Source organism: Azolla caroliniana, unplaced genomic scaffold, assembly GCF_043228905.1.
Source record: "Azolla caroliniana isolate FFs.n. ecotype wild unplaced genomic scaffold, voAzoCaro1.0.p SCAF_22, whole genome shotgun sequence".
In the NCBI taxonomy this organism is placed as follows: domain Eukaryota; kingdom Viridiplantae; phylum Streptophyta; class Polypodiopsida; order Salviniales; family Salviniaceae; genus Azolla; species Azolla caroliniana.
The window spans coordinates 10762578-10780330 of NW_028230457.1; positions in this window are offsets into that span (position 1 = coordinate 10762578).

The window sequence follows — 17753 nt, forward strand, 5'->3', positions numbered from 1 at the left end:
TGGTTTGTTTCATACTTTCTTTTTGAATCTCAATAATATGACCTTTCAGGGAGGATGACTCTTGTTTCTCTCTTGGTTACTCGTTTCCTTCTGAGTAGTTCATTTAAGGCATGAGGAAAAGCAAAAGTTGCATTTCTATCAAAGTCAACAACTCATAAACAGAATCATCATAAAAAATACCAAAATAGTTATTAAGGATCATTGGGTCCAAACAAAGCTCTTATACTTTCTTTATGACAAAACAATCCAATCTTAGCTTATGTATTTCAAATATCAATGACTTACGTTCAAAAAAAAATCTAAATTTTATCCAAAATATATTCTTCTCCAAATTTTTGGGGGTTTCAAATTTCTTGCTGTAAAATTCAGAAACCTATTTGAGAATGAGTCAAGTTATTAATGTTCATAATGTGGGACACAAGTATGTACCTACAGCAATGGGCCTCATATAACTCTTATATGGTTTCTATAGATGATATATCATATCTAAGGCATCCTTGGAAAAATAATGCTTCAATTTCTCAACTTTAGTGTTACTACTAGACCATATGAGAACCATCATATACTATCAATACATCAAACATATGTGTGCATATCCAAAACTATGAACATTTATGGTAAATAATTATGAATAAATAGATCCACAACTATGAGGATTCATGATCAGTAATAAAAAAACAAATTTACATATTTAAGAACCTGGACAAAGATGTATGTTTTCTCTCTAGCGGAATTGTTTCTACCACCATCAAACAAGCAAGCAAATAAACATGATTGGCCACCAATGACAACTAACCGTTTTAAATAATTCAATAAAAACCTGGGATACAAAAAGTTGGGCCTATCCCCTCCACTCAAACAATCCTTGAGCATACATAGATGATACTCGAGCATCTAATAATGGCAATAAAAAAAGAATCTTCATAAAAATTAGAGAAGGCTCAATCAATACCATTATAATTATGAAATTATACAGTAAACCAAAGTTTATATTACCTCTCAATATATGAGTTCCCTTACATCCTTTTTTGAAACTCTTCTCCTCTCGAATTCAAACTCCAACTTACTGATGGGTTACCTTAGCTAAACCCTTGAAGTAATGATTTACTAAGGCCTTCACAAAAACTAGTAAAACTTTTAGCAATCTCTTCTTGGACTCAAACTAGAATAAATACAAGCACAAACTCTACTTTCATATTCATCAAAGATGAAACAAGTTCAATGAGAGTGTACCTTCTTTGCAAAATAATAAGTTAATTATCTCTTGGCACCTAAAGATTGCAAATTGTGTGTTAAGAACATGAAATGTGTATATTTAAATAGACTATTATATTGATAGAATATAGTCGTTGGGTTATCATGAAATACAACTCTTGTCAATCCGAAATCACATATTTTAACCTTGCAATCAACATTTGCAAGCACACGTGTGTGTGTGTGTGTGCGTGCGCGCATATGTATGTATTGTATTGTATTCCATGTTATGTATGTATGTGTGTACATATTGTATTGTATTCATTGAATTGCATGTGTATGTATTTACATATTGTATTGTAATGCATGTGTTGTATGTATGTAATGTGTGTGTGTTTGTGTGTGTGAATGTTCTATACATGTGCATATGTTGGTATTGTATTGTATATATGGAATGTGTGTGTGAATGTTCTATACATGTGCATATGTATGTATGGAATTGTGTGTGAATGTTCTATACATGTGCATATGTATGTATTCTATTGTATGTATGGAATGTGTGTATGCATGTATGTATGTATTCTATTGTATGTATAGAATGTGTGTATGCATGTATGTATGTGTTAGATGTGTGTGTGTGTGTGTGTGTGTGTGTGTGTGTGTGTGTGTTATATGTGCATATGTATGTATTGTATTGTATGTATGGAATGTGTGTATGCATGTATGTATGTGTTAGATGTGTGTGTGAGTATATGCTCTATACATGTGCATATGCATGTGTGTGTATGTATGTGTTGGATGTGTGTGTGAGTATATGCTCTATACATGTGCATTTGCATGTATTGTATTGCATTTGTGTGTATGTATGTGTGGTTTGTGTGTGATATATATATGTGCATATGTATGTATTGTATTGTATGTATGGAATGTGTGTATGCATGCATGTATGTGTTAGATGTGTGTGTGAGTATATGCTCTATACATGTGCATATGCATGTATTGTATTGCATGTGTGTGTGTGTGTATGTGTTGTTTGTGTGTGTTATATATAGGTGCATATGTATGTATTGTATTGTATGTATGGAATGTGTGTATGCATGTATGTATGTGTAGTTTGTGTGTGTTATATATATGTGCATATGTATGTATTGTATTGTATGTATGGAATGTGTGTAGGTATGTGTTATATATATGTGCATAGGTATGTATTGTATTGAATGTGTGTATATGTATATGTGTGTGTGTTATGTGTGTGTGTGTGTGTGTGTGTGTGTGTGTGTGTGTGTGTGTGAGAGAGAGAGAGAGAGAGAGAGAGAGAGAGAGAGAGAGAGAGAGTATATGTTCTATACATGTGCATATGCATGTATTGTATTGCATGTGTGTGTATGTATGTGTTGTTTGTGTGTGTTATATATATGTGCATATGTATGTATTTTATTGTATGTATGGAATGTGTGTAGGTATGTGTTATATATATGTGCATAGGTATGTATTGTATTGAATGTGTGTATATGTATGTGTGTGTGTGTGTGTGTGTGTGTGTGTGTGTGTGTGTGTGAGAGAGAGAGAGAGAGAGTATATGTTCTATACATGTGCATATGTATGTATTGTATTGTATGTGTGTATGTATGTGTTGTTTGTGTGTGTTATATATATGTGCATATGTATGTATTGTATTGCATGTGCATATGTATGTATTGTATTGCATGTGTATATATGTATATGTGTATGTGTTATATATGTGTGTGAGTATATGTTCTATACATGTGCATATGTATGTATTGTATTGCATGTGTGTATGTATGTGTTGTTTGTGTGTGTTATATATATGTCCATATGTATGTATATGTGTATATGTGTATATGTTGTTTGTGTATATGTGTATGTGTTGTTTGTGTGTTATATATATATGTGCATATTTATGTATTGTATTGCATGTGTATATATGTATATGTGTATTTGTTATATATGGATGTGTGTGAGAGAGTATATGTTCTATACATGTGCATATGTATGTATTATATTGCATGTGTTTGTATGAATGTGTTGTGTGTGTGTGTGTGTGTGTGTGTGTGTGTGTTGTATATATGTGCATATGTATGTATTGCATTGCATGTGTATATATGTATGTGTGTGAGAGTATATATTCTATATATGTGCATATGTATGTATGTGTTGTGTCCGTGTGTGTATTTCTTTTACATACCTGTAAATGTTTTATGAATAGTAGTTGTGGCAGCAGCTACAGAGGATAGAGGCGACCAATGGCGGCACAACGAGGCGAGGTAAGGCAACACAACGAGGCGAGCAGAGGCGGCAATGACAATACGAAGAGAATAAAGGAAGTTGTAAGGACAATAGAGGCAACAAAAACGAGAAGAATAGAGGCAACAACAAAGAGGAGAACAAAGGCGGCAAAACCAAGAGAGTAGAGGAGACAACATTAGGCGGCAAAATGGGGCGGCAAAACTCAAAATTAAAAAATGTGAATGTATCAATGTTATGTTGACTATGAATGTATGTATCTGTGAATGAATATATGAAATTTGAATGCATGAATATATGTATACATGTATGAATATATGTATCCTTGCATGAATGTATGTATGTATATGTATATCCATAGATTGAAATATTCGCATTCGTGGGGCCTACCCCATGAATCCATACGAATAGGAATAGGAATACATATACATATATTCGTTTTCTTTTCTTTCTTTCTTTTTTAAATAAAAAATAAAAAACAGTTTTTCTTCATCTGAACGAGTGAACGAACAGCGAGCAGCGAGTGAGGAAGCCTCACCCTACTCCCTATCTGCCCTCGCAAGGAAGCCTCACCTGACTCCCTGTTTGCCCTCGCTTCCCTTTGCATCTTGTTCTCGGCCAAAAAATTAGGGTTTCGGTTGAAAACTATAATTTCTGTCATAAACCTAATTTAGATAGTAGTACTTTCTTTTGAGCCCGCATCCTCAACTCCCTCTCATGCTCTATTCTAAACCTACATCCTGTTCTCACTAAAACCCTACGTCCTCAACTCAGGCTCTCACTGAAACCGTAAGTTTACTAGAAGCCCTAATTAATTGATTATTAATTAATTAACTTAATAACTAATATTTTTGAATGAATTAAGATATGTATTAGTAAATTAATTAATGTATTAGTGAACTAATTAATTATTATATTAGTGAGTTAATTAATTATTGATGTATATGTGTATATACATATATAAGTGATATGTGTGTATACACATATATGTATATATCATATATGTATGTATGTATGTATGTATGTATACATCTAAACGAACGGTTTTATAATATTCTTGGGGCCGTTTTATATTCTTGAATATAGCGAATATTGCGGATGTAGAATACCACGAATATTACGCATGGATCAATCTATGTGTATATGTATATAATATACATATGTAATGTATGTATGTATGAATGACTATATATATGTATACATTGATATGTGTATATATCTAATATGTAATATGTAATGTATGTATGTATATGAATATGAATATGTATATAATGTATGTATGTATGAATGAACATATACATATGTATACATACATATGTGTATATATCTAATATGTAATATGTAATGCATCTATGTATGAATGAATATATATATGTATACATACATAATATGTGTATATATCTAATATGTAATATGTAATGTATCTATGTATGAATGTACATAGGTGTATATGCAATATGTAATGTATGTATGAATGAATATATATATTGTGGTGTGCATGTGCACAATATGTATACATACATATGTGTATATATCTAATGTGTAATAGGTAATGTATCTATGTATGAATGTACATATGTGTATATGCAATATGCAATGTATGTATGTATATGTATATAATGTACATATGTAATGTATGTATGAATGAATATATATATGTTGTGGTATGCATGTGCACAATATGTATATATCTAATGTGTAATAGGTAATGTATCTATGTAGGAATGTACATATATGTATATGCAATATGCAATATGCAATGTATGTATGTATGTATATGTATATAATGTACATATGTAATGTATGTATGAATGAATTATATATTGTGGTGTACATGTGCACAATATGTATACATACATATGTGTATATATATGTAATATGTAATATGTAATGTATGTAATAATGTATGTATGAATGAATATATGTACATGTGTAATGTATAAATGTAGAATGCGCATATATGTAATATGTAATGTATGTATGTGGATATTTGTTTGTAATATGTGTGTAATATGTATCTCTATATATACATATTCTAGTTTGCATGACCCCATGTGACCTACATATATGCTGATATGTGGAATATGTATGTACGTATGTGTATGAGTGTATGTTTGTAAAATTTATACACATATCATTGTAACCATAAATATGTATATACATGTAGCAATGTATAAATGAATATATGCATGTCCATGTATGAATGTACATATGTGTATGAATATGTAATGTATATATATTTTTATGTGAATGCATATGTGCATATATGTGTGTGTGTGTGTGTGTGTGTGGATGTTTGTTTGTAATATGTATGTATGTGTATGTGTAATATATATATATATATATATATATACATATATTAGATACACACACACATACGTATATATATGTGTGTGTGTGTGTGTGTGTGTGTGTGTATCTAATATATGTATGTATGTTTTCGGTGTTTCAGGTTTGGCCATTTGGCCAAACATTGTCCTAAGTTTCAAAATGCCTCTCGTATAGTGGAGGCCTCAACGGCCATTATTTCATATAAGGCCTCATCTGAAGGATGGACTATAGTAGAGAATAGGAAAACATCTTCACAAAGTAAAATTCAACAAGTACAACCCAATAACCTTCAGGAATTTCCTCCCCTTCATAATAAATATACAACGCTTCAAGTAGATGGTGACGAGACAGGCTCATTGATCCCATTGAAGACTGATACATGTCCCCCAATGACAACAATTCCTTCTAAGTCATCTTCTCAGTTGATAGAGAGTAAACCACCTACCAAAATAATCTCGCTAGATAAATTGAAACAGAAGGAAGATGACATGGAGATTGAAATAGCTCAGGCCTTTCCTAGATTTAAAGGACTTATACGAGCAGATTTAGATACACCAAATGTTGGTGCAATTGATATTCTTTTTTTGAAAGAGCATCACTTGTCTGTTGATAGGATACAGAGTTATGGTTCTATTCTACCAGGGAGATGGATACATTTCTGGGTCCCAACGATAGGTCAAAATAGTAGACAAGCTGGTTTATGCATGGCTATTAAAGAACAATGGGCATCCATCATAGTCTCGACAGGTACTATTTTGAATAAAAGGGCGCAATTTCTTATTCTTCAAATAGGACCTCAAAAGACTGGTATTATAAATCTATATGCTTCTAACTCGGCCTCAGAAAGAGCTTCCTTTTGGATTTCTCTTTCTGAATACGCCGGATTAGCGAACTCTTGGCTTGTGGGTGGTGACTTTAACATGATTGAAGAAGCATCTGATAGAAGGGGAGGATCAATCAATACAATAACAGGCCGAGAAGCTAGAGCTTGGGATTCGTTCTGTTTCTCTTTTGGTTTATTGGATCTATGGAATATTCATTCCATTTCTCGAATGCAAGGCTCCCTTCATTTCTCCCGGTCAAATGGTAGTATGGTTGTAGCTAATTTGGCACGATTGGACAGGTTTTATGCTAGTAGCTTTTTTTGGGAAGCTTCTGGATCTATGGGGATTATTCCAGGGACGGTAACTTCTGATCATTATCCATTGAAGTTAAACATTGTATTCACCAAAAGGTCCTATCTTAAGCAATTCTGTATCCCGAACTCATTGCTTGCTGATGAAACTCATAGAGTTTCTGTAGCTCAAATCTGGTCTAAGTATAACTTCTCTGATGCCTTTCTACTCAAAGATATCACTTATGCAATTCTTGATGTCAAGTGTTTCTTCATAAACATAGTTGCCTCTTCGGTTGATCGATGCAGTGCTCAGATTGGTAAGTTGCATTGAGCATTGGCTGCAACACAAAAGTTATTGGAAAGATACCCAACCTCACCGATGTTACTATCGGATTTACAACAAGTAAAAAGCAATTTAAAAGAAAAGCAACATGCGAGAGGATTGTATTTCTATCAATGTAATACAGCTTCTTGGTCACAGAAGCAGGATAGGGTTAACAGAGAATTCTTCAGTCAATTTAAACAGAAGTATAAAACACTATCTATCAAAACCCTAAAATGACTTGATGGCTCTTACACAACGGATGATTCGGAGATGCGAGACATAGCTACGACATATTACCATCAGTTGTTATCTGCTAAAACCTTCTCGAAGGAGGACCTTTATAAGAGACAACTTGTACTAGAAACAATACAGCAGAAGGTCACTCATGTAATGGCTTCCCAGTTGCTTCAACCATTTAGAGATACTGAAGTTTGGACAGCGACTAAGTCCCTGGGAAAAAATGTGTGCCCTGGAAAGGATGCCATAGGAGTGGTATTCTATTTGCACTACTAGGACTTGTTGGGGCCTACTCTTACTAGAGCAGTTAATTTTATTTTCTCAACAGGGAATATGCCCGAAGAATGGACGGAAGGAATCATATACATGATTCCGAAATCAGATGCTCAATGTAATGAAATATCAAAATGGCGTCCAATAACTTTGCTTAACGACATCTATAAAATAGTAGCAAAAACTATAGCCAATAGAATGCAATCGTTTCTTCCCTCAATTATACATGATACACAATCAGGATTCCTTCAAGATAGAAGCATCTTTGACAATATCTTCCTTTTTTGGGAGATGATTGCACTGGCTCAACATCACAAAAAGTCCCTCGCTATACTATTATTAGATTTTGAGAAAGCATATGATAAAGTAGATTGGGACTTTCTGGAGGTAGTTCTATCAAGATTAGGGTTTCCAAGTGCATGGATAAAAGGGGTGTCTGCATTATATAGACACGCGTCTAGCTCAGTTTTATTTTCTGGAGGCAATGGTACATTATTTCCAATTTCCAGATCTGTTCGACAAGGTTGTCCGTTAGCACCATTTCTTTTTATTTTATTTGGGGAAGCTTTATCATCTTTTCTTAGATCCTCGATGGCGACCATCCAAGGAATAGCCTTACCTATTGCAAACTCAATAGTTCTTGATGCAGAGTTTGCAGATGACATTGCTCTTTATATTCGCGGAGATGTTGTTAATCTTGATCAGGTACAGAATGCAATAAATCTATAGGCCTTTGGGTCAGTGATGAACCGCGTCCACAATGGTATCCAGGCCTTGCATTCCGTTGCCTAAATTATGGGGAGCCGATTCGTTACTTAGGTTGTCTTGTTGGTATAGATTTACCATCTGGAGTGATGCTATCACCATTACTATTATCAATTAAGCATAAGTTGGTATATTGGGACTCACAACAGTTATCCCTTGCAGGTCGGGTTTTCATTGCAAATTTGGTGTTGTTGGCTTCAATGTGGTTTATCACATCAGCTTGGTTGTTCTCTCGGTCGGCAATCATGAAAGTTCAAAGCCTCTTACGTAACTTTCTTTGGGGTGGAAAAAATGGATCACGGGCAATGGCCAAGGTGGCATGGGATGTTTTGATTAGGCCAAAAAGTCAGGGAGGGTTGGCTCTAATAGATCCCTTGATACAATCTCGAGCTCTCTTGATAAAGTTTGTAGTCAGAGGACTGTTGCCAAGGACAGAGGCATGGAAGGGTATGTTGCTTAATCAATTGATGCAATTATATCCCAAGACGGGAGGAAACTGGTTGCCTTCTTTAAAATGGATGTTCTTGACAGATATTCAAACACCAAGACGGAATCTAACATCCAATAGATTTCTACTGGGGATTATCAGAGCATGGGATGCAATCAAGATTTTTCTACGCAAGGAGATGCCTAACACATGGGATTGTTGGATGAATCAACCGCTTTTGGCTAATTCTCTCGTTCGGGATTCTATTGGAAATGTATTGGGCCTTAGACCTCGTCTTGCATGGGAAAAAATTGATAATGGGCCAACAACATTAGTAGGATCCTCGATTCATTTTCAGCAGATGCCAGAAGTGGATTGCCTTAAGCAGTTACATTCGATATATGGGGCAAAGATAATGACAATGGATATTTCAGCAACCTTCTCTCAGGCCTCATCGCGACTTCAGCCAATGCAGGAGCATATGTGGTTTGGTTGCCTAATGAATGGGATACTGCTCTTTGTTAAGGGAATTTCTACAGATGGGTGTATTTTTTATTTCCATATTCAACAAGATAATAAATTGCAGCTTTATACACCCTCTGATAATTTGCTACAAAACCTACTTGTTATTCCAATTAGGGTGATTGCCAAAACTGGTAAGAAATGGCTTCTGGATCCACAACCGTCAATAGCCCATTTGTTGGATATGCTTTGGTTATATGCACGCCAACCAATTAATAGGCTAATGTGGGACCCAAGGGGATGGTCTTGGACTAGTCCCATGATGGATCCACTGCAAAAAGTTCCGTTCTTTCAGTATACTGTGAAATTTGGTAGAACCTTACTCATGTCTAAGAATATTCCAACTCCTACGGCTCAAAAGCACTGGAATAAGTGGGGTGTATCAAGAAGTCATTTGAAGGCTTATTGGAAATGGATTTGGTCTTTTAGGGACCAACAAAATACACTCTCTTCAGATGGCTTTTGCTACATGCAACACTACCGATAGGTCAATCTTTGAAAGGAAACATGGCACCCGTTCTTAGACAGTGTAGTTATTGTAGTGGCTTGCAGGAACTACCAAGCATGCTCTCTAGTCCTGTTCACTAGCTTAACAGGTATGGAATAAAGTTCTTTCTTTATTCCTGACAATTAATGTAGGTTGCCTATTCTCCTGGGGATCAGCGGTATGGGGGGTTCTCCATTCCAGTCTATTATTGTATGAGGCAGATGATGCTCTAGAGGCTAAGACTGTCATCAACAGGCATCAAATATCTGTCTCGCCTTTTCAGTAGCCTCGAAAGCAAATGCATGTAGCCCCAAGTATGGAAAACAGTATCCACGGTTACATTATGGACCTTATGGAAGTATCGATGTAAAAGACGATATGATTCCATAGTACCCCTTCTCTCAGATATATTGCTAGAATTCTGGGACAACTTACTGGCAGTAGTGCGTGGGCAGTATGACAATATGTTGGGCCCTTCGGAGATTGTTCTTAAGAAAAGAAAAAATTTACTACAATTATGGAGGAAGTTGCCTCTATTCACGATCTCTTCTCAAGGACCAATTTGGAGGTATCATCATCCCTGGCCCTTCCCCTGATTATCCTTTTTGTATATAATACTCTCTAAATTGTACAGTTTGTAGCCTTATGGCGTTTTTTCTTAATACTAATGAAGGAAATCTTTTTGGAAAAAGAAAAAATATATGTATGTATGTGTATGTATATGTATGTATAAAAGACTATATGTATCTCCATGTACGAATGTACATATGTGTATGCATATATGCATATGTCATGTATGTATGTATGTGTATGCATATATGCATGCATGTATGTATGTATGTATGTATGTATGTATGTATGTATGTATGTATGTATGTATGTATGTATGTATGTATGTATGTATGTATGTATGTATGTATGTATGTATGTATGTATGTATGTATGTATGTATGTATGTATGTATGTATGTATATGGATGCATGTATGTATGTGTATGCATATATCCATATGACAGTGTACATGATTCAATGTGTATGTATGTGTGATTGTAATATGTGCATAATATTTATGTACATATATATCTAATGTATAAATGAATATAGGTATGTCCATGTATGAATGTATATATGTGTATGCATATGTAATGTATGTATGTATATGCATATGTCAATGTACATGATTCAATGTATATGAATGTGCGATTGTAATATATGCATATGCAATGTATGTATGTTCATGCATGAATATACATATATGTATATATGTAATGTATGTATGTGTGACAGTGGTTGCATATATGCGTACATGAGTGTGTGGATGTTTATTCGTAATATGTATATATGTTTTTATTGTAGTTGGTGATGATATATATGTACATATGTAATGTATGTAATGTATTTATGTGTATGAATGTCTGTTTGTAAAACTTATAACATTGCAGGCATATGTACGTATATATATGGTGATATGTGGAACATGTATGTACATATGTAATGTGTGTATGTGTATGCATATATGTATATGTCAATATACATCATTCAATGAGTATGAATGTGTTTGTAATATGTGCATAATATGTATGTATATATCCAATGTATGTGTGTGTATGTGGTCATATGTATGTAAATGTATGAATGTGTATATATGTATATTTTTGGGATATTTTCATGTTTAGTATGTATATGGCTCGTATATGGATGTATGTTTGTAATATGCATGTATATATCCAATGTATGTGTAAGTATACATATATCTAGTGTGTGTGTGTGTGTGTGTAAGTATTGTGGTTCGTATGGTCCAATATAATCTATATATATGGCGATATGTGGAATATGTATGTACATATGTAATATATCTATGTATGTATCTATACATATATGTAATAATAATAATGTATGTATATATGTAATTTATGTATGTGTAAATTTGTATATTGTGTAATAGGTATGGATTATATGCTATGTAATATCTAATTTATTTATGTGTGTGTGCACGTGTATATACATAATATACATATATGTAATATATGTAACTTGTTTGTAAATTGTAAATATGAAGATTTGTATACATATAATATGTAATCTTAGGTATTAATATGTATGTGATGTGTACATATATAATATATAATATGTAATTTAATTTTTTGTGTTTTGTATGTATATATGCAATATGTAATTTTATTGCATGTATTATGTATATATGTATGTCAATACATACATATATACATAATGCATATGTATGTTTTTACTTTCGATGAATGGGTAAATACCCCATTTTTGTTGTAAACCAATTGTCTCATGGGCCAAATTCGGTCTTAGAAGACGTTAATATATATTTCTTTCTTTCTTTCAATATATATGGCTGATTCTAATATGTATGCAGGATGTAGTGCATGTATGTATATGTATGTACATATTTACATATGGTAATATATATTTGTACATATATTTATGTTTAGTCAATATGCATGTATAAATGGGTGTAATGTACGTATATACATATATCATGGATGTAATGTTTGAATGTAGGTATATATGGATGCATGCATGTGTATGTATTTATGTATGTCTATATGCTACTCCAAATTTGAGTATTGTTTGCATAATACATTCTTTACTATCTCATTGAAATATCTAATATTTCACGGCCTTATGTAAAAAAATTTTCCAACATAATTGATAATACCCTTATGTAAATATATTTTCAAATCCTTATTAATACCCTTATATATATATATATTCTGTATCTCACTGATTAATTTAAACCCCTTTTGATGAACTCACGTGCTATCATACAAGTTTTGATAGTGAAGCCCCCAGGGGGAAGCAACACCAACTTCCTTTCCCTAACGAGTGTAACCAAAGCCGGAACAAGCTAGACTTGATACATTCCGATGTATGGGGGCCGGCACAAAACATTAGTGTTGGCGGGAGTCGATATTTCGTCTCCTTCATCGACGACTATACACAACACAAGTGGATCTACCTCATTGAGAAGAATAGTGAAGTCTTCGACTGTTTCCGAGACCTCAAGAGTTTCGTCGAAAGGGAAACAGGAAGAAAAGATCAAGTGCCTGCGGTCGGATGACAGAAAAGAGTACTTTTCCGGTCAATTCAACGGGTATCTACAACAGATGGGAATTTGATGCGAATTCAGTTGCAGATATACGCCGGAGCAAAACGGCATGGCCGAAAGGAAAAATCGGTCGGTTGTGGAAGCGGCGCGGGCAATGCTGGAAGAAAAGAGCTTGCCCAAGTTCTATTGTGCCAAGGTGGTACGAACTGTGGTATACATCCAGAATCGGATCGGAGACAAAGTGTCGGCGCACGAGCAGTATTTCGGAAGGAAGTCGAATCTACGACACCAAACAAGCGCGCGTGAGCCGTGATGTTGTGTTTGACGAGTCCACGACCTGGTACTTGCCTCCGACTCAGGACCTCACCTCCAATCCGAGTTTTGACGATGAGGTCAGCGAGGCCGAGATGCCTCCGGATGAACCTAAAATCCGGACCCGCGAAGAGAGTCTGATTTCGTTTCGGTTAAGCGGACCGAATGAACGACTGAGTCGGTTCAACCAGTCCGATGAAGAGACTCGGCCGTGCATTCCCCGCGCAGGAAGCCGAGGAGACGGCTTACGCACAAGGAAAAAGGGAAGAAGAAGGTGTTGGATTACGACACGGATAGGAACGAGTTGGCTCGACGCGAGTCCGACTCCGAGGGAAGTGATGACGGGTCTTCGAGAGTGAAGTCCGCGTCGGCCAAGAAAGCCTCAACTTCGGCTAATGAGCAATTACGCCGATCTACCCGCCAGAAGAACCCTGTTGTGCGGTTCGGTTACAACGAGTACATGGCGCATCACTATGCGTACATGACGCGTGTAGCGGAAGTGCGTGAGCTGGAGAGCTGTGCAGAAGCATCGAAAGACGTGAATTGGCGTGCCACAATGGAGAAAGAGATGCACGCATTGGCTAATGAAACCTGGGACCTGGTTGACGCACCGAAAGGTGTGAAACCGATCGGATGTAGGTGGGTGTACAAGGTCAAGTACAACACTAACGGCTCAGTCAACTGATACAAGGCCCGGTTAGTAGCGAAAGGTTATGTGCAGAAACACAACATCGACTATGATGAGACGTTCGCGACGGCCGCGAAGATGACGACCGTACGTGTTTTGCTCGTGGTAGCTGCAGCAAAGGGGTGGCACTTACATCAGATAGACGTAAAGAATGCATTCCTGCAAGGTGAGCTTGAGGAATAGGTGTACATGGCACAACCCCCCGGATTTCACTCCGGAACGAACACTTCGGCGGTGTGCCGATTGAAGAAGTCCCTTTACGGACTAAAGCAAGCCCCGCGTGCCTGGAACGCGAAGATCACGCAACGATTGCGTCGGATGGGCTTTGCAACGTCAAAATCAGACTCCTCACTATTCATCCGGAAAGGTTGATTCGGGCTGATTAGCATTTTGCTTTATGTTGATGACTTGGTCATCATCGGCGCCGACCTAGGTGAGATTGAACGCGTGAAGCTCCAGCTTACGGCATCATTCGACATGAAGGATCTGGGGGACCTTCATTACTTCCTCGGGATCGAAGTGATCCACACCCCCGAGGGCATACTGATCAGCCAACAACATTACGTGTTGAGTATGCTCTTCAAATTCGGGATGGCCGACTGTAAGTCCGTCTTGACTCCTCTAGATAGAACCGTCAAGCTTCGCCCCGATTCCGGAAAGGTATGCGACCCGACGAGGTTTCGATAGATAGTCGGAAGCCTTATATACTTCACCATCACCCGACTAGATCTCAGCTACCCGGTCGGGGTGATTAGTCAGTTCATAGTGCAACCGACCGAGGAGCACCTTCAGTGCGCACAACATGTACTCTGGTACGTCAGTGGCACTAAGGATTGGGGGCTACTATATCGGACCAATACTACCACGCAGTTGGTCGGTTACACCGATGCTAATTGGGCCGGAAACGCCGACGATCGCTAATCCACGTCCGGTTTCGCGTTCTCTCTTGGGAATGCCACGATCGCGTGGAGTAGCAAGAATCAGCCGACAGTTGCGCTATCGAGGACCGAAGCCAAGTATAGAGGAGCGGTTGTCACGACATACGAAGACATATGGTTGAAACGGGTACTTAGGGATCTACAGGTGGAGGTTTCCGATCCAACGACAATCTACTGTGACAACCTCAGCAGCATCCAGCTAGCAAAGAACCTTGTCTTCCTGGCCCGGACAAAGCACATTGAGGTGCACTACCATTTCGTCCGTGAGCGTGTCCTCCTCGGTGAAGTCGAACTTTAATATGTTCCGATGGATTGGTAGAATGCCGACATCTTCACCAAGCCTCTTGGTTTGGACAAGTTGCGGCAATTCTCGGGTGCGCTTGGGTTGCGTCACCTCGACGTGCCGAACTTGAGGGGGAGAGATGTCCCGAATGACCACGGAAGGGGGAGAGAAGTTCCGGAAGACCGTGACGCTAAGTCGGATCACAAATTCGACTCGGATACGTTGAATCAACCAAGGGCCTAGCGGAAGAGAAGGCAACAGAAGATGTGCCAACACCGCAACAACAAGGAAACTGAGAAGGGTCGTGTAAGCAGAGAAGCCGAAAGGAAGGTTCGAGGCGCGTGGAATCGAACAGGTCGAAGAGCGCGAGCAAAGCATGATTTCCGAAGGAACCGGAGCGTTGTCGTGACGTGGCATGTCTAGTGCGAGAAAAAGTCAAAAATTGAGGATCCACACACATTTCACGAATACTTGTAAAAATGAAAATAAATAAACCTAGGTCACAATGGCATTGAGTGCATGTAGAGGGTTGCAAGTAGGATTTGAACCTTGCACCTCTAAGATAAGAGGCAATTACCTTACCTCTAAAGCTACTACTAAGTGTTGTAAATGCTCTATATTTCTTTCTCATATTCAATATTCCGTAGGAAACAAACATACAAAACCGTGTACACAAAACCACGGTTTTAAGCTCATGGTTTTCTGCATGTCACAAAGAAAAACTGTGTGCACAGAAACCATGGCTCCAAGCCCATGGTTTTGTGCATGGAAAAACCTATAAAACCCCTAGTACGGCTTGTGTGTAAGGGGGGGGCCTCAATATGATATGACCATCATCATCACCATCAATAATATAAGCTTCTATTTCTTCTTCTTCACATCTATCTTGTAATTATTTATCTACTTCTGAAAGTGTACAATCTTCAATCTTCTCAAGTGTAATAGGTCTTCCTCCAATCTTACATTCACATCGTCCTCTTCTCAATACCTTAACGGACATCCTCCTTGGTCCAAGACCCCGGTGGTCCCGCTCAAGCGAAGCACGCTCGCACGCGCATCTTCGCGACATTTTTGGTGAACCCGACGTGAAGAGCGGTAGGGGAGGATGAAGATGGACGAGGAAAATCTAATGAAGGCAATGTCAAAGATGATGATGGAGTTTTCAAGAGAAGGGAAAACACGACATGCGGCCCAACTCGCCGTCGAAAGCATGATCAAGCGAGTCGGGTTTTTCGATGGAGGCAAAGTCCAAAAATTTCTAAAGGCCTTCAATGCCGAAATGGATTCAAGAGGAGTGGAGGAAGCAATGCGGCTGGAGTACTTTTGTCGAGTGGTGGCCGAACCGATCTTCGAAGAGATTAAAGAGATTCAAAAAACTCACGATTCGTGGGTGTCCTTCAAAGAAGCTTTACGAGAATCATATGGTTACGAAGAGCAAAAGGGACGAGGTCTATGTGAGTTTCACGAATGGGTGTCATCGAGAAAGACCCACCAGAGTGCTATGCATGCATTCGTTGAGTTTTAGTATCGCTTCGCTCAACTCTCGGACCGGGATCGAAGATTGGTGGGGTTGAATAAAGTTCTGATGTTTGTAAAGTCAATCGATCGGAATGAAAGGAAGGCCATTGGAATCCAACTCGAGGATGACAATGGTGAAAATGGCCTCACTGAGGATTGGGCCAAAGTGGAAACGGTATGCCGACAACACGATAAGAGGGAGATGAGACTCTCATCGACAACAACACAACCCATAAGGGATGTTCAAAGCAGAATGGGACGTGGCAATAAAAACCCACTGAAGGAAGAAAGCTCGAAGAGGGAAGCTTCGAAAGAACTCAACATAGAAGCCTTGATGAGAGAGGCATTAATGAACTTAAAGGCACAAGTCGAGGTTGAAGAGAAGCTGAAAACAAAACCGAGGAAAATGGTGATCGACGAAGAGGAGACCTCCCGACAAATGCAGACTAATGGTGCGTCCAATACGAAGGCCCAGGTTCGGTATGACAGTACCATGGGAGAAGGTGTGAAACAAACCACCTTCTCGTCTTATGGAGGAACGACGGTCGAGAGAAGGGCTGAAGACTCGAGAGCGGGAAATGTTGCTTTAAGAGTGGACGAGCATTTCAGAACACATGCTGTGTCCGAAATATCGAGTAATGAAGGTGCAAGCATGAGGGAAGCTTGCGTGATCAAGGGATGTAAAGAGTGCGAGGTCGACGTGATTGAGGCGGTAGCCACGAGAAACGACATCAAGTCGCAGATGGCTAAGGAAGAGTTCACGGCGGATGACCGTGTCGAGACTTTCCCAACACTTGATCTAGAGACTTGGGCAATTGCGTCCGAGAGCCAACATGAGACCCAAGAGACGGAAAGTGGTGGGGAAGAAAATATTGAAGACAATGCGAATAACAACATTGAGCGAAAGATGGCTACGGATGAGAAGACGGTGACCGATGGTGTCGAGGTTCTCCCCACATTTCTTCCTGAGACTTCGGCAGTTATGCCCGAGTGTCA